This window comes from Panthera leo, chromosome B4 (genome assembly GCF_018350215.1).
Source record: "Panthera leo isolate Ple1 chromosome B4, P.leo_Ple1_pat1.1, whole genome shotgun sequence".
Taxonomy (NCBI): Eukaryota; Metazoa; Chordata; class Mammalia; order Carnivora; family Felidae; genus Panthera; species Panthera leo.
Window position 1 is genome coordinate 133556881 of NC_056685.1, and position 24790 is coordinate 133581670.

General features: G+C 45.7%; 1 long non-coding RNA gene across 1 annotated transcript; it reads right to left on the minus strand.

Moving 5' to 3' along the window:
• On the minus strand, positions 1-24506 carry LOC122223749. The gene is made up of 3 exons (XR_006204454.1): positions 24471-24506; positions 20990-21071; positions 1-176 (listed from the first exon to the last, which is right to left on the minus strand). It is a non-coding gene; the product is annotated as an uncharacterized LOC122223749 (long non-coding RNA).
• Positions 24507-24790: the final 284 nt, after the last annotated feature.

Here is a 24790-nt window from a genome sequence, read left to right on the forward strand (position 1 = left end):
GTTGTATGGAAACCAATTTGACAATAAACTTCATATATTGAAGAAAAAAAAAAAAGAATAACTCAGGGGGGCCCAGTTCTAGAGTATCTGAAGATTCTGCTCTTTCATGAAGCTCATGTCCCATAGGTCTTCTAGATTGTCAAGAGTCTTCAGAAGGCATCTCCATTCGTCCACAGCTGTTGGAGAACATGGCAAAGACAGTGGAAGAAGGAAGTTACATCAGCCAACCATTTCTCTTTGTATTCCACTAATGTTTAAATCTCACTGAACATCAGAACATCTTGAAAATACAATTGCTTAACAGGTATAAAGACACAGAAACAACCTAACACTAATAAGAATGGTATAATAATTACCGTGTGTGTGTGTGTGTGTGTGTGTGTGTGTGTATGTATGTGTATATACATATATACAATAAATAATAATAATGGTATTTTTCAAAACTGTGAAAACCAAGAAACACAGAAAAGCATTTCTTACATGATGCCAACAGGAAATTGAATCATCATGGGCCTTGCAAAAATCTTTAAAAAAAATATACAATATGTGGGGCGCCTGGGTGGCTCAGGTGGTCAAACATCAGACTTCACCTCAGGTCGTGATCTGACGGTTTGTGGGTTTGAGCCCAGTATCGGGTTCTGTGCTGACATCTCAGAGCCTGGAGCCTGCTTTGGGTTCTGTGTGTCTCTCTCTTTCGATGCCCCTCTACCGCTCACGTTCTGTCTCTCTCTCTCAAGAATAAATCAACATTAAAAAGAAAAATGCGTACAACATGCAGGGGCGCCTGGGTGGCTCAGTCGGTTGAATATCCGACTTTGGCTCAGGACATGATCTCGCAGTTTGTGGATGCCAGCCCTGTTTCGGGCTCTGTGCTGGCAGCTCAGAGCCTGGAGCCAGCTTCAAAATATTGTGTCTCCCTCTCTCTCTCTGCCCCTCCCCGGCTTGCGCTCTCTCTCTCTCTCGAAAATAAATAAAATTTTTAAAAAACTTTTAAATAAAAAAATATATATACCACATGTAAAAATGGGATTTCAGTTAGGTGGATTAAATGCTGGGTCATTTATAGCTGTTTTCATGTATTCTTGTTGTTGGCTCTTGGATTTGAAATAAGGAAGAAATGAGCCCCCTAAGCAACTAAACTGTTTACAGTTCTCGGAAGGTTCCATTTATGAAGACCAGTCACTCAACGTGTTGAAGGTTTATCCCCAGGATTTAGCACTTCCATAATGCTCTCAAAGATGCGGGGAGCCTATTTGCTCCGCCCATCAGATCTTTGCTTTTGAACAAAGTCAGTTGCGGGGCTCCTTGTCTCCACTCCCACCCCAGCTCATCTCTGAGGCACCTGAGACTATATTTAGCTGCTTGTGCTACATTGTCAATCTTGCTCGTTCATTACCCACCCGCTGTGTGCTGCAATGAAGATGGCAGAAGCTATAAGGCTCTGGAGCCTTTGTCTCTCTCCTTGCTTTATCTGAGTTTGCAAGCACCTCCTCTTGCTTCCTTATAGCCCCTGTCCTCCTGAGTATCTGGCATTATCTGTGTATTTTTACACAGCGATTCAGATTTCGACCTGAGGCCTTTTTGATGCCGGGTGTCTTCCTATGGTGAGAGATCAAATGAGCTTAGGTTAAAATCCCGACTCTGCTACCATCACATGAGGTGACTCTGAACAAGGTTCTGAGCTTGAGTTCCTTACTTCTAAAATAGGGATAAGGAAAAAAATGGTATAACTAGGGATACCATGAAAGGTGATAAAGAAAATTAGATTGCCCACTGAAATTAACACTGAACAGATCAGAGCTGGGATTTCAGATGGGCAGAGAGAGGAAAAGTGGGTCCCAGGCCGGCAAGAATGGACTGTAAAGGGATTGAGGGCATTAATATATCTGAACAAATAATATGTTGATTTCTAAAAGGGATTAATCATGGAAACCCCAAACTGGAGCCTCACTGAAGCACAAGTAGGCAGTGCCCACCCCTGCTCTCTGCAGAGGGGGCAGCCTTGGCCAAATAGATTTTGACTATTCACAGCCCGTTGGCAAAGCTAACCTCAGTTTGGAGATTTTAGCCTGATCATTTTAAATATTTTCAACATCTAACGAACTTTAAAGAACCTGCCCATGGCGTCCCATTGTACTTAAGAAAAATTGAAACTTCTCACCCAGGCTGACTCATCTCTAGGTGACTTGGCCCCTGCCCTCCTGCCCAACCTCATTTAAAAATGCCATTCCCAGAGGAACTGGGTGGCCCAGTAGGTTAAACGTCCAGCTCTTGACTTCGGCTCAGGTCATGATCTCACAGTTCATGGGTTCGAGCCCCATGTTGGGCTCTGCACTGACACTGTAGAGCCTACTTGGGATTCTCTCTTCCTCTCTCTCTGTCCATCCCCCGCTCATGTGCTCTGTCTCTCTCCTCAAAATACATAAATCAACTTTGAAAAAAATTTTTAAAAAAAGAATGTCGTTCCTTCTGGTGCTCACAGAGTTCCAGCCACTCTGGAGGGAGTCAGCACCTACCTTGTGGTCTTGGCCTGGGTCTCCCCCTGACATCTCTGCATGGCTGCCCTCTTCAAGTCTTAGAACTCGCCTGAGCTATATCAGCTTCCCAAGGAGGGTTTCCCGGCCACCCCATGGAAATGGCCACCCAGTTCACTCTAATACATCAACCGATTTTTTTGCCTACATAGCACTTAGGCTTATCTAAATTGTCTTGGCCACTTCTGTGATTACTTGTTTACAGTCTGTCTGCCCTCCTGGTTCTGAAGTTCCAAGAAAGCTCCTTAGTCTGTCCTGTTTGCCCGTGCATCTCCAGCACCTACCATGGGGCCTTCGTTGGTGGAATAAATAAACAAAAGAATGAACCAATGAACTGCCCTTCCTTTTATTTTGTTCATGCCTACCAAGCTAACTGTCTGATCAGGATTTGGTGGCCCACTGGGAAAGAACATTAAACTGATGGTACAGAGGTGAGTATTTTTTCTCATCCCTGTAATAGTTGTGATTCACTTTGGAATTATTTTTGTATAATCTTTTTATATATGAGTCTAAGAGCTTGGAAACTATTGTTAGTGTTTATTAGTATCAGTATTTACTGATATGCTAGGCATAGATGGGAACTTTACCATCTAATCTTCACAAAAATAGAATCTATGAAGTTAGTGCTATTACTGCCCCCTGTGACAGATCAGGAAACTGAGGCTCAGAGAGCTTAAGTGACTGTGTAAGTTCTCATCATAAGGAATGGCAGAGGCAAAATTTGAATCAGGGTTCATCTGACTCCAAAGCTGGTGTGTTCCTCCCTAGCCCGACAGGGGACACCCAGCTCCTCCCCTCCCCCACTCCGAGGATTCAGCTCACCCTGCCTTGGTCTTTGGTGATGATGATTCTACCTTGTCGCAACCCTTGCAGAGGCCTGGCCACCGTGCAGGGAGCATGAGCCAGGGAGAGGGGCAGAGGGAGAGAGAGAGAAAGAATCTTAAACAGGCTCCATGCTCAGCACTGAGCTGGACTCAGGGCTTGATCCCATGACCCTGGGATCATGACCTGAGCCAAAATCAAGAGTTGGACACACAGTCAACTGAGACACTTAGGTACCCTGACAACCTTTTTATTTTAAACTGTGACTAGACATTCCTTTTTATAGCTCTCTTCTCTTCCCTTTAGGGAAGGAGTGAAGACACCACATGTTGTTTTTTGTTTGTTTGCTTTGCTTTGTTGTTTAGAACCTCAGTTCTTCATATATCGAAGGTCAAAATTGAGTATGCCGATCAATAATAATAAATGCTGTTCATTAAATTGGGGCTTGGAGGAACAGCTAGGTTCCCTGATTAACTGGGAAGCCTGACATTTGTATAGCCCATAACTATTTACAAAGGGCTTTCACTCCATTATCTCATTCTCCCCTCACACTGGCCCTCGGAGAGGCAACTTGGGCCGGTGAAGGCGAGGCAGTCTTGGAACGAGTAAACCTGGGTCTACACGCCAGCCCATCACTGAGGAGCTGTGTGACCTTGGGCAGGTCACTCCTGGGCAGGTCACTCCATCTATCTGAGTGCCTCATTTATTTTTTATTTTGAATTATCATACAATGAACTTGACTTTTTGGAGCGCCTGGGCTCAGGTCATGATCTCATGGTCCATGAATTCAAGCCCTGTGTTGGGCTCTGTGCTAACAGCTCAGAGCCTGGAGCCCACTTCAGATTCTGTGTCTCCCTCTTTCTCTGCCCCTCCCCCGCTCACGCTCTGTCTCTCTCTTCTTCAAAAATAAATAAACATTTAAAAAATTTTCAAAAATGAATTTGACTTTTTAAACATCTTGGTGAGTAGTTCTCTGAATTTCAACATGTATACAGATGAGAGTATATATATCACCACGGAATGCAAAATAATTCCGTCTCCCAAAACACCTCCCTCATGCTATCTCTTTATAAACACACTCTCCTCACCTCTAACCCCTGGTGACCACTGATTTGCTCTCCATCCCTCTAGTGTAGTCTTTTCAAGAACATTATACAGTGGAGTCTATACAGGGTGTCATATTCTGAGGCTGTCTTCTTTTGCTCAGCATAATGTGTTTGTGATTAACCCAAGGTCTCCTGTGTATGAATAGTGGACTCCTTCGTGTCCATTCCATTGTATGGATGTGCCACACTTTGCTTACTCTTTCACCTGGAAAAGGACACTCGGGTCGTTTCCTGAGTTTTAAGTCTCTCATTTTTTTGTTGTTGTTTTTGTATTTATTTTTTACAAATTTAAAAAAACTGTGGTGAAGTACACATAGCATAAGATTTACCATCTTCCTTGTACAATTTAGTGGCATTTAGTACATTCACTATGTTGTCTAACCATCACCAACTTTTCCAGAACTTTCTCATCGTCCCAACTAGAAACTCTATGCCCATTAAACAATAACTCCCCATTGCTCTCTCCCCCCAGCCCCTGGTAACCTCTGTTCCACTTTCTGTCTCTCTGAGTTTGCCTATTCTAGGAACCTCATATAAGTGGAATTATATAATGTTTGTCCTTTTGTGTTTGACCTAGTTTACTTAACACAATGTCTTAAAGGTTTATCATATTGTAGCATGTATCAGAATTGCCTTCCTTTTGAGGCTGAATAGTATTTCATTGTGTGTATATTCCACATTTCATCTGTGCATTCATCTGTTGATGGATGCTTAGGCTTTTTCCCACATTTTGGTTATCATGAATACTGCTACAAAGAACATGATGTACAAATATGTACAAATATCTCTTTGAGAACTTGCTTTAGTTTCTTTGGGTATATACCTAGAAATGGAATTGCTGGATCATATGGTAAGTTCTATGTTGAGCTTTTTGAGGAATCGCCAAATCGTCTTCCACAAGGGGTATGTCATATTACATTCCCACTAGCAAGGCTCTAATTTCTCTACATCTGTATTACTCTGCTCATGCTGCTATAACAAAATACCACAGACTGGGTAACTTAACAGAAATGTATTTCTCACAATTCTGGAGGCTGGGAAGTCCAAGATCAAAGTGCTAGAAAATTCTTTTTTTTTTTTTTTTTAAATTTGTTTGTATGTTTGTTTTAAGTAATGTCTACACCCATCATGGGGCTCAAACTCATGACCCTGAGATCAAGAGTTGCATGCTCCTCCAACTGGGCCAGCCAGGCGCCCTAACAAATTCAATTTCTAGTGACAGCCCTCTCCCTGGCTTGCAGATGGCCATCTTCTGGCTGTCTTTTCATGGCATTTCCTCAGTATGTGGGTTTGGGAGAGAGAGAGAGAGAGAGAGAGAGAGAGAGAGAAAGAGAGATCTAGTTTCTCTTCTTCTCATATAAGGACTCCAATCCTATCAGATTTCGTCCCCATCTTTGTGACCTCATTTAACCTTGATTATCTGCTAAAGAGCCTATACCCAAATAGGGTCACACTGAGGGTTAAGACTTCAGCATATGAATTGAGGAAGTGGGACACAATTCAATTCATAACAACATCCTTACCAACACTTACCATTTTCCTTTAAACAAAATCCTAGGGAGTGAAGCAGCATTGCATCCTAGCTTTGATTTACATTTTTTCCCTAATGGCTAATGATGCTGAGCCTATTTTCATGTGCTCGTTGGCTACTGGTATATCTTTGGTGAAGTGTCCATTCAAGTTCTTTGCCCATTTTTTAATTGGGTTGTTTGTTCTACGATGCATCCTAGGATTTCTTTATATAATCTGGATATTAAATGTTTATCCTGTTTACATATGATTTGCAAAACTCTGCTCCCATCCTATGGGTTATCTTGTCACACTCTTGATAATGTCCCTGGATGCGCCAAGGTTTTCCATTTTGATGAAATCTGATTTTGTTTTTGTTGCCGGTGCTTTTGGTGTCATATTTAAAAAACTATTTTGCCAAATCCAAGGTCATAAATATTTGCCTGTATGTCTTCTTCTAGGAGTTTTAGCTCTTGGATTTAGCTCTTTGATCAATTTTGAGTTCATTTTTGTTGATGGTATGAGGTAGAGGAAGGACTGCATCCTTTTGCATGTGGATACCCAGTTTCCTCAGTACCATTTGCTAAGGAGATGGACCTTTTCCCTTTGAATAGTCTTAGTACTTTTGTCAAAAATCAGTTGACCTGGGGACGCCTGGGTGGCTCAAATGGTTGAGTGTCTGACTTCGACTCAGGTCATGATCTCATGGTCTGTGAGTTCGAGCCCCGCGTCGGGCTCTGTGCTGACAGCTCAGAGCCTGGAGCCTGCTTGGATTCTGTGTCTCCCTCTCTCTGCCCCTCCCCTGCTCGTGCTCTGTCTCTCTGTCTCTCTCAAAAATAAAATAAACATTAAAAAAACATCAGTTGACCATATATGTGAAGGTTTCTTTCCGGGTTCTCTATTCAAATCTTGTTGTCTACATGTCTGTCCATGCCAGTACCATACCGTGCTGTTTGTTAGAAGAGGATAGTACCTCCCTTAAAGCTGTCATGAGAATATGAAATAATGCAAGTGAAGGTCTTGGCACCCAGTAGGCACTTAACAATGGCAGCTATCCTGGGGAGAAGTCTGCTCAGGTGCCTTCAGGTTGAAAGGCCCAGAGAGTCATTCAGGATCCCCCAGACACGCTGGGAACCTGGCTGACTGGAAACCATCCATCCCACCAGTCGGCCTGGGGAGACTGGAACGTTGCCCAGGAGGCAGCAGGCCCTCATCTGGTCATCTCTGAGTGTGTCTACTGCTTCTCGGCACTGGAAGTAGATTCTCCATTTCTGCTTCTCTCTTCCAGTGCTGCTGTCTAAATTTGGATTCCCCAAAGCAGACCCTGGGACAAGAACTTGGTAGTTAATTTTGGAGGATGTTCCCGGAAGCACAAGGAGGGAGATGGAAAGTGAGAGAAGGAAGTGAATAAGGCCAACAGCAGGCTGCCTCTGTGGGCACCCAGGGCTCAGTCCCACCGGGGCCAGCCCAGCGACCGCACGGAGCACACACTGCTAGGGGATTTATCTAAGGGCTCCCACAGTCCTAGGGGTTTTAAACTGGCCCTTCTGGGGGCGCCCGTGGCTCAGTTGGTTAAGCGTCTGACTTCCGTTCAGGTCATGATTTCACAGTCTGTGAGTTCAAGCCCCAAGTCGGGTTCTGTGCTGACAGCTCAGAGCCTGGAGCCTGCTTCGGATTCTGTGCCTCCCTCTCTCTCTACCCCTCCCCGGCTTACTCTCTCATTCAAAAAATAAATGTACTTTAAAAAAAAATTTTTTTAACTGATCCTTCTGGGCTACCCTACACAAAGGGCCAAGTTCCCATACCTCCAGAAGAAACCCTGAGGCTGAGAGGTAGAGTGATAAGGGGACTGGAGGTGAAAACTGTCTGCGTGCAGGGAACTATCTCTTGCACCTAGAAGGGGACAAAGATCAAGGAGGGGATATGGGGCGAGGCATCATCGGCCTCTGCAACCACCACCAACAGCTGCCTCTCTGCCTTTATTGCTTGATGACTCCTGCAAGCTCAAAGCTTCTACTGCATCAGCTTCTACTTTGGGCTTTAATTTCTGTGGATCTCTGGGTTTCATGTCGCTCTGCTGCCCACATCTCTATGTAAGTCTTGCGTTTGTTTTTTTTTTAATTTTTTTTAACGTTTTTTTTTATTTTTAACGTTTATTTATTTTTGAGACAGAGAGACAGAGCATGAATGGGGGAGGGTCAGAGAGAGGGAGACACAGAATCCGAAACGGGCTCCAGGCTCTGAGCTGTCAGCCCAGAGCCCGACGCGGGGCTTGAACTCACAGACCGCGAGATCATGACCTGAGCCGTAGCCGGCCGCTCAACCGACTGAGCCACCCAGGCGCTTGCATTTATTTTATAAAATGTTTATTTATATATTTTGAGAGAGAAGGAGTGCGCAAGTGGGGAAGGGGCAGAGAGAGAGAGAGATTGGGAGGCACAGAAGCCGAAGTAGGCTCCAGACGCAGAGCTGTCAGCACAGAGCCTGATGTGGGGCTCAAACTCATGAACTGAGAGATCATGACCTGAGCCGAAGTCAGGCGCTTAACTGACAGCCACCCAGGCACCCCTGTGAGTCTTGCATTTAACCTGTCCTCGAGAGAAGCCTGAGTGGCTGGTTGAGTCACTGCCTTGACTCCCACCGGCCCAGCTCTCCAGCACTGGCCTCAAGAGCTGGCTGCCCCTTCACTCCGGGCCCTGATCCTCCCTCAGTCCACATTTCTGAGGTCCCAGGAATAAAGCATAAAAACTTGTTCACGAGATCTGTTTCTTCAGTAGGCGCTCTGATGTGACAGCTAGCTCCCAGGGTCTCGGCAGCAGGAATATACAAGTGAGGATACTGGGGCTCAGAGAAACTTGAGCTCAAGAAACTTGCTTAAGGGCATACAGTTACTGACATGCAAGCTTGAACTCAAACACAGTCTCCTGATTCCAAATCTCATACTCTTTCCACTCCATCATTTTACCTCTTACGCAGGGAACGAAACCTCCCAGTGTTAAGTGTTAAGGGAATCTTGTTAGGAGGATCTGCTTGGCAGGTCACTTCACGACTGAAAGGGATCTGCCCAGGGATCCAGAGACTTTCATGGTCCTGGAGGGCAGAGCACAAGACTGAAGTCCGACAAAACCCACGATAAATAGACCTGTACCTTTGGTGCCAGATCAAACACCGTTTTTTATGAAACACGAGTTGGTGCAAGTGGTAGGAGACACCAACGATTCCAGGAAAAAATTGGGGAAATCCAGGAAAAAGCATGCGATGGGGCAGGATTCTGTCCATGGCCTTCCATATTCCTGAGAGCTGAGGAGAGTTGCTTACCCAGCCGTGGTCCTGGTGGCAGACAGCAGAAAGCCAGCTGGCTAGCTTGTGCAGGAAAGGGTTTATTGGGGGAATGTGGAATTGTTCTCAGAATGGCGGGAAGGCTAGAGAAGCAGCTTAGATTGGAACCGGATGGGAGCTTCGTCATTCAAGACCAAACCACAGGAATGGTCAGCTGGCACCATCCCTCCTGGGCACTCAGGAGGGCCTGCTGGGCTGGCGGCTACTGCCCACTGCTGGGCTCTGGCTCCAACCTCAGTTCAGGAGCCCGGGTCACGCGGCCGTGCTGGGTGCGTGGAAGGGGGTGAGGTCTGATCCATTTCGGCTTCCGGGATGGGAGTTGGGGGCTTGAGATAACACCCCAGATTGGAAGAGTGTTTGGAGGCTGGGCAGCCAAAGCGAGAAATATTTTCAGAACTGCTGTTATTCTACCTCAACGCTGGGCACTCCCCGGTTCTTCTTCCTTGACAGTGGCTCAAGCCTCTTCCTTCTTTTTTTTTTTTCTTTTTAATTTTTTTTAAGTGTATTTATTTTGAGAGAGAGACAGAGTGAGTAAGCAGGGGAAGGGCAGAGAGAGAGGGAGAGAGAATCCCAAGCAGGCTCTGCGCCTTCAGCGCGAAGCCTGATGCGGGGCTCGAACCCTCAGACTGTGAGATCATGACCTGAGCCGCAACCAAGAGCTGGACACTCAACTGACTGAGCCACCCAGGCGCCCCGCAAGCCTCTTCCTTCTTAAAACATTCTCCATCATGAGACTTGTTCCTGCAACTCATCTCCCTCTGCAGCCAGGCTTCTTGAAAGGACTGTACATACGGCCCCCACTTTGTCCGTCTCTCCCAGTGGTCTGTCATTTCTTCCCACCCACTGTCCCCACTGAGACTGCCCGCCAAGGTTACCAGGAACTTCCGGATGGCAAACCCACTTGTCACTTTCCGCCCTTCTCTGCACGTAGTGAAACCCTCCCCTCTCCAGTTATCTGCTTCATTTCTTTTTTTTTTTTAACTGTGGTCATACGTCATATGGTATGACAGGGGCAGGTTCGAGTTTTATGGGGCCTGAAGCTTTTGAGTTTGGAGGCAACTTCTTTAAGAAAAACAATGCAGAGTTACGGACAGCAATTGCTAGAACCCCTTCTGGGCGTTCAAAGGAGCTGATGCAAGGGAGGGGCAGGGAAGCTTAAGCTTCATTAACTTCATGAATCCTCCCGGAGAAGAGACGAGCCAGTTATGGAACCATTCATTCCCTACCAATGGACATGATGCGTTTTGTCAGGGTTTGGCTATTCCAAAAGTACAACAGAGAACATTCTTACATGCATCTCTTTGGCGAACACATACGCTTATCCACAATAGACAGGAATTGCCGGACCTTTTCATTTTTATTTGAAGGTTTTATTGGGAGGAGGCCCAAATCGCCCTCCAGTGAGATGTCACTAAATCCCACTCCAACCAGCCATTGCGGTGGGCATTCTCTCACACCCACATCCTTGCCAGCACTGGATATTATCACCTTTTTTTGTTTTGTTTTGTTTGCCAAGCTGATGGGAAAAATAAAAAAGGCATTTCAATGTTATTTTAATTTAGTGTATTAATTTCTAGGGCTGTTGTAACCAAGTACCACAAACTGGCTGGCTTAAAAAAAACAAAACGAAACAAAACCCGGAAGCTTATGGTCTCAAAGTTCTGGAGACTAGAAATCAAGATGCTGGCAGGGTCGTGCTCCCTCTGAAACCTGTAAGGGACTGTCCTTCCTTGCCTCTTCCCAGCTTCTGGTGGTGGGGGTTAACCTTGGGTGAATGGCTCCAATTCTCCTCACGTGGCGTTCTCCTCGAGTCTCTGTTGTTGTAAGGAAGACACTAGCCACACTGGATTACGGCCCCACCCTACTCCAGCATGACCTCATGTTAACTAATCACCTCTGGGACGATCCCATTTCCAAATAAGTCACATTCTGAGGTAGACGGGGTTAGGATTTCCACATATTTTGGGGAAGGGGGAACACAATTCGGCCCCCAACACTTACATTCCTGTAGTTCCTAGGGACCTTGAACTTCTCTTCATACGTTTACTGGAAATTTGGATCCTTTCTTCTGCAAATCACCTTCCCGTATCAGTTGCCCAGTTGTCTATAGGGCTGTGCGTCATTTTCCTATTTCAGTACCTTTCATCTTTTTCACGATGGACCCGTTATACAGGTGGAGAAGGTTTGCTCTCAGCTCGCCACACGTGCTTTAACTTTGGTTTTGGCGTCTGCCTCGACGTCTGTGACACAACACTCCCCAGGTTTCCCTCCTGCCTCTCTGGCTCAGCATCTGTCCTTCCTCCTCCCTCTCTTCCCTTGAGTGTCCCCCCACCTCATAAATGGCACCACGTCCGTCTATGCTCCTGCCAGAAGCGAGGTGCCTCCTTTGATCATCCTTCTCCCTCATTCTCTTTATCTGACTTATCATCAAGCTCCACCCATTTAGCCTCCTAAAAACCTGCCAGATCCATGCATTTGTCTACTGGTCTAAGGCACATCGTCTATCACTCAGACACTTGCCAACAGCTTCCGGCCTAGTCTCCCTGCATCCACTCAGCCCTCTCCAACCCACGCCGTCAGGATCTCTTTTAACCCAACTGATCTCGTCACATCTTCCCACAGGGGCCGCTTCTGGCACTGAGAATCAAGACCAAAATTCTTGTGGCCCCCAAGGCCCTGGCCCTTCTGGCTGGAGCCACTTTCTCCTTCGGGATGCTCTCCACAGCTCTCCAGCCACACCAGCCTTCAGAGCAAATCTTCCCTCCAAAGCTCCTCATTTCCTGGAGGACTTTACCCTTGAAAGCGCCCAACCACCACGTCACTCCCACGGCTCAAGTGCAGGTGGAGTCCCCCACCCCCACCGCCACTTTGGGCCACATGAACACTGATGCGCAGCCAGCCCTTGGACTCCGAAATGCAATCCACAAGTGGGGACACAGGTGGGTGCGCTGAGCCCGCCTCCTTCCTCTTTTCAGAGATTACAGAGGCTAATGCCATGGAAGGCAGAGAGTTGCCCTTTTCCTTTAGGGAAAAACATGTCCGTTATTACGCTGAGAAACACACGATCTCTTTCTGCCTGCCCAGGACTGGTATCAACCAAAAAGAAGACTATCCGTAGATGTGCACTTCACAGGGTTCCTCTTGGACCTTCCACCTGACACAGAGCAGTGATGACCTTGGGGGGACTTAGAATTGCCTTAGGAACACATCCAACACAATGGCCAATATTCAGGTTTTGGCTTTCAGAATGAGCTCTTGAAGCCCATATCACATAAAATAGTCTTCTCTTGTGTATCTATTTTTTCAACAAATAGTTAATAAGCCCTTACTATGAGCTGGGAGGAGTTTGAAGTGTGGCAATACAGCAGTGAGAAAGGTAGGGGTTTGCACACGCCCTCCACAAAACTCATTCCAGGGGAGAGAGAAAATCATCAAATAAATAAGTATAGTACTGATTTATAGGAAGTATATTGATGTGCATGAAGGAAAACAAAGCAGAATAAGGGTCAGAGAGGAGGGAGGAGTTATTTGGGGCAGAAAGCGAGGGCTTTCTAAGGGAAAGCTACTCTAAGAGGGCTTTCTTAGGGAGGGGGGCTCTAAGGGCAGTGGGAGGGCTACTCTAAGAAGGTGACATTGGAGCCGAGCCCTGAAGGTGGTAAGGAATGACCACTCCAGGCAAAGGCCCAAGTTGGGGACAGATTTAGTGATAAAAATGGGGAATCATTGGCAGAGAGTATTCCAAGACGTAGGATTGGGTTAGATCACCTATGGGTTGAGTTTTAATAGAGAAGAGAAGGAATCCAAAGCACATGTAAAGGACAGGAGCCCATCATGCTCCATGCTGCCCAAAGCCCATCCAGGTCACCCCTCATCATGAAGAACCCCAACCCCATATGGTTCTGAACATCCCCTAATTTGCCCCAGACTCACACCTGCTACACTGTCATACCCTGGACCTTGTCGTTCGCGAGTACAGCACATCTTCCAGGACTTCCATGTCTAACATCCCAGTCTTAGACCTCCTCCTCCAACTGTATTTCTAGCTCCTTCTTTTTACTCTCCTGATATGACAATTCTTCCTCGTGTTTGGGACCCCTGAGCCACCGGCCCTCATCTTTTAACTGGTCATCATCTCCTTTCCTATCTTCATGCCTCTCTTCTCCCAGATTAGATTTGTGGCCCATCGCTTTAATCCATTCCTTGCTCAACAGCTGAATGTGGCTCAGCCACGTTGAATGTTCTCTCTCTCTCTTTTTTTTTTTAATGTTTATTTTTCAGAGAGAGAGAGACAGAGCACGAGGTGGGGAGGGGCAGAGAGAGAGAGTGGGGACACAATCTGAAGCAGGCTCCAGGCTCTGAGCTGTCAGCACAGACAACGTGGGCCTCGAACTCATGAACCGTGAGATCATGACTTGAGCCGAAGTCGGTCGCTTAACCGACTGAGCCACCCAGGCTCCCGAATGTTCTCCTTTTGACTTCATCACAAAATCTCAAGCAGGTCTTACGTGTGACGAAGTCACAGTGAGAACTGTGCTGCTCAGAAATCCAACACCCACACAGAATGCTGATCCACTTTTTTCTCCCACTTTTCCCAGAGAGAAGTCATCAGTCATAAACACGGTCTCCTTCTTGCCGCTGACTTCGTAGACATCTTGTCTGGATGAAGTGGGGGAGGGGTGTCGGAGGCAAGGAGATCTGAGGGCTGTGCACCCATCCCACGGTGGGAAGTGCTGAGGCAGAGAGCTAGAGTTTTTGATTTGTACGAGCCAGGTAATGAGACTGGAGGGACCCCTGAATGGGGAAGGACATGGTATTTATCCATCAACAGTAGCTTGGAAAGAGAAGAGACAACCTGTCAGGCTTCAGCTGGGGTGGGACGAGGAGATTACGTCTGGGAGTACAGGTGGAAAAAGAGAATGGGGATGAGTTTAGCGGATCCTTCCTGACGCTGGAGAAGAAAAGGAATCCTCTCTGGGTGCCCGGCCTCCACAGGAGAGACAAAGCAACTCCTAGGACCATGAGACACCCACCACCCTTCACGGTGTCAAGGAAGACGGTGAGCTCTGCATCTTAACCTCAGAGGAGGGTCTCTCATGACCAACTGCCTGCACATCACCCACTGGCTGCCCAACAAATGATGTCTTTCTGTCTCGAGGCCTCACTCAGGGCTTCCAAAGTATTCCATGTGACCAATGACCTTGTGGATAGCCCATGACAGATGTAAGCACCACCCCCCGCCCCAAACAGGGAGGAACTCTGGACTTTCTGGGGGGCTCTTGCTATTGGAAAGCCCCCTACCATAGATGTTCTGAGGGCGTCTATCTAGAACTAGCCTGGGATGATTCCCCCTCGTGGAGACCGTGGTGACACGTAGTTCCATTACCTTAGCATTTCAGGGCCATGCTCTTTTTGGAACAGACACCAATCCTATTTATTTCCCCAAGTGGAGTGTGGTCAGGGAGGCTTCTAAGCCATCTCTGTGCACTCTCCTGAACCCAGCCGTCTAGTTCCATCCTCACCGCCACTTGCCTAGTGTGTATTCTCTCTTCCAGATTGCTGCCATGGCCTGCTCACCAGCCTCCTGGCTGGCAGCACCACCCCCACTCCGATCCATCACCTAAAACCCAGCTCTGATTGCATCACTCCCTTGCTTTCCATCAGGGTTGGCAAACTTTAGCCTGCAGGCCCTGGGAGTTAAGACTGGCTTTACTTTTTTCTTTTCTTTTTCTTTATTTTTTAGACACAGAGAGAGTGTAAGTGGGGGAGGGGCAGAAAAAGAGGGAGACAGGGAATCCCGAGCAGGCTCCAAACTGTCAGCGCAGAGCCCAATGCAGGGCTTGAACTCATGAGTTGTGAGATCATGACCTGAGCCGAAACCAAGAGTTGGGTGCTCAATGGACTAACCCACCCAGGTGCCCCTGGATTTTACATTTTTAAGTGGCTGGAAAAAATTCAAAAGAAGAATGGCATTCTGTGACATATGAAAATTATATGAAATTCGAATTTCTGTGGGCATAAATAAAACTTTATTGGGACACAGTCACACTCTTGTTTTTGTTGTGTTCTATGGCTTCTCTGGTGCTACACCGGCAGAAGCAAAAAGTTGCAACAGTCTAAAACACCTGCTATGTAGCCCATGACATAAAAAGCTTGCCGACCTCTCCTTTAGGTCATGTATGTATTCCCACTGCCTCCAGAATAAAATCCAAACGGCAGACTCTTTACCATGACCTTCAAAGGCCTTCATAATCTGTCTCCCAGTTCAACTTCAGGAACGATAAACTTCTAGCAGTTCACAAATTCTGGGATTCTTCCCATTTTGTAAAATGCCCTTGCTCCCCTTCTCTGCTTGGCCAACTTATACGCGTACATTCACGCTCTGCCCTGGGGTCGCTGCCTCCAGGGAACCCTCTCTGACCCTCCCCAGGGCAGATGAAGTCTCTCCCTGGTGAGTTCCCACAGACCCCTCGATCACAATTCCTGCTGCAAGGCAGGTATCCGGGAGGTTGGTTAGTGTGGCAGAGGAGCCAAAAAAGCTCATGACTTAGAAGTGTCGGTTAGAAAAAAAATAAATTAAAAAAAAAAAAAAAAAAAAGAAGTGTCGGTTAGAGGGGCGCCTGGGTGGCTTACTCTGTTAAGCTTCTGACTTCGGCTCAGGTCATGATCTCACAATTTGTGAGTTCAAGCCCCCTCTCTCTCTGCCCCTCTCTGCCTGTATATGTGCTTTCTCTGTCTCTCTCTCTTTCAAAAATAAATGTTTTTTATTTTATTATTGTTTTTAATTAAAAAAAATTTCAATGATTATTTCTTCTTGAGAGAGAGAGAGAGAGAGAGAGAGAACATGCGTGCAAGCGGGGGAGGGTCAGAGAGAGAGGAAGACACAGAACCTGAAGCAGGCTCCGGACTCTGAGCTGTCAGCACAGAGCCTGATGTGGGGCTTGAACTTACTAACCATGAGATCATGACCTGAGCTAAAGTTGGACGCTTAACCCATTGAGCCACCCAGGTGCCCCTAAGTAAGTACTTTTTAAAAAAATTTTAATGAAAGAAAAAAGAAGTGTTGGTTAGATTGGGCAATTAGGGGATCGGCGATGACCGGCAAGAAAAATTTCGGTAGAATCGGGAGCAGGAGCCAGGTTGCTTTGGGGAGGAAGTGTATATGAGGAAACTGAGGCAGCCAGTGTAGACAACTCTTTCAACAAGTGCTTTGGCTTAGGAGGGAAAGAGGCTAGTTGCTGGAAAAGGACACAAGGTGGAGGGAGGGAGGTAGACACGTAAGGACTCTTATTTGTTCTTGTCAAGGAATCAGTGGGGAGACATCAGAGAAGCCCGAGAGAACATCAAGGGGCCGAAGGTAGAATCTGGTTTGGGATCCAGCACAGTGGGGAGGACTGGCCTCAGGCAGTGCATGCCGCTATGACAGCATACCATAGACTGGATGATTTGCAAACACAAAACATGTATTTCTCACCGTTCTGGGAGCTGGGAGTCCACGTTGCACACTGTCATATAATGGAAGGATGAGAGATCCTTCTGGGGCCTCTTTCGTGAGGACACTAATCCCACTCAAAAGGGCTTGGCCCTCGTGACCTAATCACCTCTTAAAGACCTCACTTCCTGATACCATCCCACTGGACATTGGGGTTTAACGTATGAAATTTGTGGGATACAAACATTCAGACCTGTTTTCTCCTTGGAGGCAATAAGTGGGTACGGTCAGGGGGGAACCTTGATGGCAGGACGATGGGAGAGTCCCTGTCCGAAGGCTTCCAGATTCTGTGTGTGATAGTAGGAGAGGCCAGCGGTTTGGGGAGACTGGAGATGGTCTTAAATGGCCACTGAGGAAGATGGCAGGGTGAGCCCATGAGGAAAGCAGAGCACGCTGTGTATAGTACCGGGGGCCTGGCTACAGTTGATGTCCACAAATTAATGGCACCAGATTCTGTGGTGACATGGTTTTCTCCAGCAGAGCTGATGGCCCTGTTGTGCCCATGGAGAGGAAGAATGATCTGACTGACCTGAGTTGGGGTTTCCAGGCAGGGGCGGCGGACAGTCAGCTGGAGAGAAGTCGTGAGGTTGCTAGAGGAGAGGTCAGGGTAGGGGAGCCACACAGGAGAGGGCAGGAAGTGAAGACAGGAAGAGTGGAGTCAAAGACCACCTTGAGGGTAAGAGAACAGGAAGTGTGAGCGCAGCAATGAACACGCAGCTGGAAAGCTGGGGCCACAGGGGGAGAAAGGGCTCCCGCGTGTAACAACGCAGGGTGAGGTAACGAGGTCCACATTTTGGCCCCGTGGAAGGGGGGGAGGTGGAATGACCGGGCGAGGCGGAGGGCCAGGAGCTGAGCGCAGGAGGCGGTCTGTTGTACGGCCCCGCACGTGGGCACAGAGACAGCAGCACAAAGGAGGGCCTGGGGAGGAAGAGAAAGAGAAAGCAAGTCTGGGCCCAAAGCGGCCATGAAGGGGTGAGGCAAGAACGCCAGGGGAGACAGGGTCTTTACCAGACAGTAAAGGAGAATGGACTGGAGGAAGCCTCGGGCAGGTGCCAGAGTGGCAAGGAATGAGGGTAAAGGGGAGGGGTGCCAGGAAGAGGTGCCCTTACCCACCCTCTAGCCTCAGCCCCAATAACCAACCCATCATGTCTATGGATTTACCTGTTGTGAACACTTCATACGAGCGGAATCATACGAGAAGTGGCCTTTTGGGGCTGGGTTCTTTCATCGAGTTTAATGTTCCCAAGTCTCATCCATGTTACAGTCTATGTCAGGACTTCATTCCTGATTATGGCTAAATCATATTCCATTGGACGGACTACCACACATTGTTCATTCGTTCCTTCCATGGCAGACTTTTGGGTTGCTTCCATTGTTGGACGTTCTGAATATTGCTGCTGTGAACATTCACGTCCAAGTCTCTGTGGGAACCGTTTTCGATTCTCTTGGATTCCCTTCGATTCTCAGGAGTGAATTGCTGGGTCATGTGGGAACTCTGTGTTTCACTATCTGAGGAATGGTCAATTGTTTCAACAACACTGAACCGTTTTACATCCCCCCAGCAGTTGTGGGAGGGTTTCGTGCCTCTCTTGAAACAACTGAAGACCTGACCAGACTGAGTCCGCGTTCCGCACGTGAAGCTGGCTCAGGACATGTGGGCTCTCCAGCTTGTCAGTGTCGTTACCACTCACAGTGGGTACACGCGGGTTCACCCCTGGCCATTAGCCCCTCATACTTCATGCCTTCTCCTTACCGGCCAGGCCCCAGAGTTAAAACCCTAGGCTGTGCAATCAGCAGGCAATTTTGTTGACCAAGAACCGGCTTTCCAAAGGACCAAGTAAAAAGTTTTGGGACGGTGGAGACAGGGGGTCGTTGAGACAAAAGAGGAATGACAGAGCAGTATGGAAAAAAGAGATGATGACCAGAGGAGCTGATATTTGGGCAGTGACCAAGAATAAGAGGTGCAGCGGGCTGAGCATCCTTGCCGAGGAGGGCTGAGGTTGGGCCCCTGCCGCAGTGGTCCTGACGCAGAGGGAAGAACCAGGTTCCAGGCCCTGAAGCTCAGTGACTTAACTAGTAACTCAAGGGAGAATTTGTCTCCACCTAGATCAGCACTTTCTAATAACGATAGTTATGAGCCAAGTATGTTATCAAATGACTTTTATCTTTGCTAATCATTGAATCTAAATATCTCACTGTGGCTTTAAAAAAAATTTTTTTTTAACATTTATTCACTTTTAAGAGACAGAGTGTGAGTGGGGGAGGGGCAGAGAGAGAGGGAGACACAGAATGCGAAGCAGGCTCCAGGCTCCGAGCTGTCGGCCCAGGGCCCGACGCGGGGCTCGAACCCATGAACCGTGAGATCATGACCCGAGCTGAAGTCGGACACTCAACCAGCTGAGCCACCCAGACACCCCTAGCATCTTTTAATAAATTTAAGAGCTGTGTCAATTTCCTTTCCTGAGAACTCTTTGTTCACATTCCAGGACTGCTTTTCTATAGGATTTTAGTCCGGCACTTTGATTTATAGGAGTTCTTTTTATGCTATGGAGATTTGTCTGCATGTGTGTTGCATATATTATTGTCCTGTTTACTGTCTTTTGATTTTGTTATTTTTTTCTGTGGAAATTTTTAAAAATGTTATGGTGGTCAAAGTTGATGACTTCTGAGTTCTGAGTCATGCTTAAACAAACCCATCCCACTGCAGGATTATAAATTTTTTTTAAATCTGATACTTTAATGGTTTCACATTTTAGATTTATATCTTTGAGCTGTTTGAAGTTTATTTTAGTGTAAGTAATGCAGGAAGGGTACAAATGCGTTTGTTTCCAGATGACTACTCAGTATTCCCAGAAGGATTTATTGCATTTTTTTCCTATGTGTGTTGGGGTCTGTTTCTGAACTTTCTATCCTATTCTGTTGATCTGTCTATTCATGTTCCCAAACAAAAAGTATTTTTTTTAATTTTAATGTTTATTTATTCTTGAGAAAGAGACAGAGACAGAGACAGAGCATGAGCAGGGAAGGGTCAGAGAGAGAGAGGGAGACACAGAAACTCAGGCAGGCTCCAGACTCTGAGCTGTCAGCACAGAGCCCGATGTGGGGCTCAAACTCACGAGCTGTGAGATCATAACCTGAGCCGAAGTCGGATGTTCAACCGACTGAGCCACCCAGGCGCCCCTAAAAAGTATTTTTAATTACCGTAATTTTACAGTATGTTTTGACCTCTGGTTGAGCTAGCCTTATTCTTCTCACTCTTCTTAAGAATTTTCTTAGGGGGGGCACCTGGGTGACTCAGTAGTTTAAGCATCTGACTCTTTTTCAGCTCAGATTGTGATCTTATGGCTGGTGGGATCGGGCCCTGCGTTGGGCTCTGGGGTGACAGTGCAGAGCCTACTTGAGATTCTCTCTCTCTCCCTCTCTCTGCCCCTCCCCCACTCATGCTCATGCTCCTTCATTCTCTCACACTCTCTCAAAAGAAATAAAATAAACTTAAAAAAAAAAAAGAGTCTCTTCCCATAAGCAGCCCGAGGTGATCTCTGAAAATGGTTCACTATTCACCTGATCCAGGAAACCCAACAAAATCAAACAAACCAAGAGGTTCAAATCTTCGTGTTCACTTTAGGAACACACGTGAAACTGCCCAGGCCATCAGGGGTATGCCTATCTGAAAAGCCACCAAGTATCTGAACGACGACACTTTGCACAAGCAACGTGTTCCATTCCATCACTACGATGGTGGAGCTGGTAGGTGGGCCCAGGCCAAACAGTGGGGCTGGACACAGGGTCAGTGGCCCAAAAAGATGGCTGACTTTTTACTGCACATGCTTAAAAATGCAGAGAGTAATGCTGAACTTAAAGGGTTCAGATGGAGATTCTCTGGTCATTGAGCACATCCAGGTGAACAGAGCCCCCAAGATGCAAGGTAGAACTCAGAGGGTTCAAAGTCGGATTCACCCATACATGAGCTCTCCCAGCCACACTGAGATGATCCTTACTGAAAAAGAGCAGACTGTTCCTAAACCAGAAGAGGAAGTTGCACAGAAGAAAAACATATCCCAGAAGAAACTGAAGAAACAAAACTTAAGGCCCGGGAGTAAATTCTGCATAAAATAAGTGCAAATCAAAGTAAAAACAGAAAAAATTAAAAATAAATCAATAAAAAATAAAAAGAATTTTCTTAGAGGTACCTGGCTGGCTCAGTCAGTGGAGAGTGCAGTTCTTGGTCTCCAGATTGTGGGTTCAAGCCCCACGTTGGGTATAGAGATTACTCTAAAAAAAAAAAAAAAAAAGAAAAGAAAAAAATTTGTTTAACTCTTTTTTTTAATGTTTATTTATTTTTATTTTTTTTAATTTTTTTTTAACATTTATTTATTTTTGAGACAGAGAGAGACAGAGCATGAACGGGGGAGGGGCAGAGAGAGAGGGAGACACAGAATCGGAAGCAGGCTCCAGGCTCTGAGCCATCAGCCCAGAGCCCGACGCGGGTCTCGAACTCGCCGACCGCGAGATCGTGACCTGAGCTGAAGTCGGAGGCTTAACCGACTGAGCCACCCAGGCACCCCAATGTTTATTTATTTTTGAGAGAGAGAGACAGAGGGCAAGTGGAGGGGATAGGGAAGCAGAGAGAGAGGGAGACACAGAATCGGAATCAGCCTCCAGGCTCTGTGCTGACAGCTGACAGGGCCCCAACCCATGACCTGCGAGATCATGACCTGAGCCGAAGTCTGACGCTTAACCGGCTGAGCCACCCAGGAGCCCCAATAATTTGTTTAGCTCTTAAAAACTAGCTTTTCTGGGCTTATTTTTGGGGGGGAGGGGAAGCCCACATTAAATTGATACATTAATTCAGAAAGAATTAATATCTTTCTAATATTGATTTCTCTCCTTTTCTTACACAAAAGTAGCACACCACATAATCTATTCTCCTCCCTTTTTTTCACTCAACATATCCTGCAGATCTTTCCATCTCACATCATAGCTTCCTTACTCTTGTGCACAGCTGTGTGGCCTTCCACTGGTAGATGTACCTTAGTCTGTTGACTGGTCCCCTGTAGATGAATACTTATTCTTTGACTCTTTTTCTGTTACAGATGTGACTCATTTTGCGTGCACCCACTACTCCACCCCAGGGTCTTTGCTCCCTTCCCCCCCACCCCCCAACCCCATATGCACATGGCTCATCTCCTTACCTCCTTTCTTCTCCAGGAAGCCCATCCGGGCCACCCGGCTATCCCAAGCTCCCTATTCCGCTCTACTCTTTTCTGTCAGCAATTACCACCTTCTAACACACTACATCATTTACTTTTACTATTGCGTTTATTATCTGCTTCCTACACCAGATTGGAAGGTTTTTGGTTTGGGTTTTGGTTTCGTTTTGTCCAATTTGTTTACTCATCTGCATTCTTGGCATCCAGAAGAGGATCCGATGTGGAATGAATAAGCACTCAGTAGTAATTGCTGAATGAATGAATGAATGAATGAATGAATATACAAGCACACTGGTAAGATAAATTCCCAGAACTGGAATTTCTGGGTCAAAATGTAAATCTTCCATTATATTTTCAAAATAATCTTTTTTATATATAATAAGGTTATTGACTTTTTTAAGATTTTTTTTTTAATTTTTAGGTAATCTCTACACCCAATGTGGGGCTCAAATTCACAACCCCGAGATAAAGAGTCACATGCTCCATCGACTAGCCATACGCCCCAAGCCTATTATTTTTGCATACTAAATTTGTACTTAGACACCTACTGAATTCTCTTTGTGCTACAGTTTTTAGTTGAATTTCTTACGTTTTCTGAGATATAATTGTGTCATATCACCTATAAATAATAATAACTATATCTCTTCTTTTTTAAATCTCTATACCTCTTTTTTGTTTCTTTGTCCACTTGTTTAATTACATTGGTAAGTGCCTCTGGAACAATTTTAAATAAAATTATGTATGTGATGGTAGTGAATATCCTTGTTTTATCCTGACATTAATGAGAATGCTTTTAGTATTCTAGTATTTTATCCTTACAAACTGGCTTTTTGGCTTGAGGTGTGTGTGTGTGTGTGTGTGTGTGTGTGTGTGCGCGCGCGCGCAATTGTATTTTAAGAACATATCTTTCCCTTCCTGTTGTTTAGAAATTTTCTTTTTGAATTAGGCATGGACTTTGACTTTCACCAAATACCTTTGCAGCATTACGTAATAATCATGCACTTTTCTCCAATGATTTATAAGTATGGTGAATAATATCAATAACATTCCTAATATTGAACCGTCTTATGTTCTTGGTATACCCATACTCGGTTGTGGTATATATACAATTTTTATTGTTTGCTGGATTTTGTTTGCCAAAATTTGGCTTACAACTTTTGCTGTTATGAAACTAGTCTATAGTTGTTCCTCCCTCCTGCTATCTTTGACAGATTGGGGTATTGATATGTAATATTCATAAAAGGCATTTGGAAGAGTTGACCTGATAGAGTGGTTAAGAGAGTAAGTTTCTGGAACTAAACTCACCAGGTTCAAATTGGGATCTGCCATTAACAGTTGTGTAGTCCTGAAACAAGTGATTTAACTCCTTTTGCCTGAGTTTTTTCATCTCTAAAATGAGGATAATAACTTATCTTTTTCATAGGATTATCATGAGAATTGAAGAATACAACAGAGTGCAGCTACCATGTAGGGACTCAATAAATATAAGTTTATTACGATTATTGTCTCTAAGATCTTGAAGCATTTGAATGATGTTTTTATTTATCGCTCCTTAAAGTGTTGGTGAAGTCATCAGAGGACTTATATGACCTAGTGTTCTTGTTTTTTTTTTTCCTTTGTGGGTGGGAAAACTGCTCCTTGATAACATTTCCATTTTATGTGTATGATATTTGGTCTGTTTAGAATTAAATTGATTTTCGGGGGGTCTGGGTGGCTTCTTCGGTTAATCGTCTGACTTCGGCTCAGGTCATGATCTCATCGCCGGTATGAGTTCAAGCCCCACCTTGGGTTCTGTGCTGACAGCTCAGAGCCTGGATCCGGCTTCGGATTCTGTGCCTCCCTCTCTCTCTGCCCCTCCCCCCGCTCATGCTCTGTCTCTCTCTCTCAAAAATAAACATTAAAAAAAAAAAAGAATTGAATTGTCTTCATGGATTGATTTTGGTAATTTATGGTTTCCCAAAAAAACCATCCGTTTAGTTCAGGTTTTCTCACTTATTTGCATAATAGTCAATTCTTTGAAATTTTTGTTTTTGTTTGTTTGTTTTTTAAATGGCTGTGGCTATTTCTTTGTCAATTCTTATTTTGTTTGGAAGGGTCTTAAGTTATTTTCAATACTTCAAAAAGTCCAAAAGCTATAGGTTTCTACTACTCAGCAACACTGGCAATTCTCCTGCTTTGAGCTAAAATGCTATCAACCTGTTCAGGTAACGGCAGTTATCTCCTGCTGATTCCAGGCACCGGTGGTAGAGTGGGGTTATAATTTAGTTACCACTTAAAGCAGATGTCCTCAATAGATACCATTTTTTAAGCCACGCATCTGTGGTAAAGGTGACAGTGGTGGGTAAAAAAGGGTCCTTGGTCAACAACCACGGTCCATAACACTAAAGGTGTGTTAGCAAATATCTTCTTACTCTTGGCTGGTTTGTGTTAACCCTTGTCCGCATGGACAGAAAAGCCTTACCTAGTTTAGCAAGAGAAGGGTTCACTGCTTTTGTCCTGAATCGCCTGTAGCTGTTGTTTCTAAGTTCTAAGAGTTCAGTTACCATGGCAACTGTGCTAGCAAGCCCCAGAGTGTTTGTTAACTTTGAACAGGGTGAGTCTGGAAGGAGATACAGAAGAATGGAAAGACCTTGGTGTGACCCATTCATTCATTCTCTTGGCATCGGGGATACCCATGTGAACAAGACCGACAAAAGCCTAGCAAGACTTACAGATTGTAAAGAGTCATGTAGACCCCTACTCCACTGCCAGCGCTGAGGGTTTTTTTTGTTTTTTGTTTTT